This window comes from Arabidopsis lyrata, assembly GCF_000004255.2.
Source record: "Arabidopsis lyrata subsp. lyrata unplaced genomic scaffold ARALYscaffold_20, whole genome shotgun sequence".
Taxonomy (NCBI): Eukaryota; Viridiplantae; Streptophyta; class Magnoliopsida; order Brassicales; family Brassicaceae; genus Arabidopsis; species Arabidopsis lyrata.
In genome coordinates this window covers 97,316-97,938 of record NW_003302537.1, presented here as the reverse complement: position 1 = coordinate 97,938, position 623 = coordinate 97,316, and positions in this window count along the sequence as shown.

The window sequence follows — 623 nt, the reverse complement described above, 5'->3', positions numbered from 1 at the left end:
CGTCTGAAACTCTTCTCAAGTTTCAGAACCAGATATCCACGATATATCATCACATTCCAAAAAGCTCACATCCAATCTGCTCCTTTCGGTTTTAGAAGCGACCACAAAAGCCTAAGGAGAAATGAAGATATGGCCAATCAGAAACCAAGACAGTCCAAAACCACTAAAAGTGAGAATTAGAAAAAAGAATCGAACAAAAAAATGTATACCGTCCCATGGATGTGACAACTAAAAACCCTAGAAACCATATGTAACAATTGAAATTAGAACCTACGTTTTCTATACCTTGTAAATGCCAGAATCGAGGCCCTTTCCGAGTGGTTTCTCTTCCATCACGTCTTCTTCTCCGGAAAATCGAGAAGCTGGATATGAAGCCTTCGGTTCAATTGTCGAATAATAGAGAATTTGAATGTTATTGGTAGGGCCGGCCCTACGAGTTATGGGGCCACAAACAATTACGGTTTGGGGGTCTCATAATCTATATATAAATTTTTTTTTACTGTTTGGGGGCCTCAAAATCTATACATATTACTCGTTAAAAATTTGGGGGCCCAACACGAATGTTTCACCCGGCTGTGCTCAGTTACGGCCCTGATTATTGGTAAAGATAAAGCCAATTGATC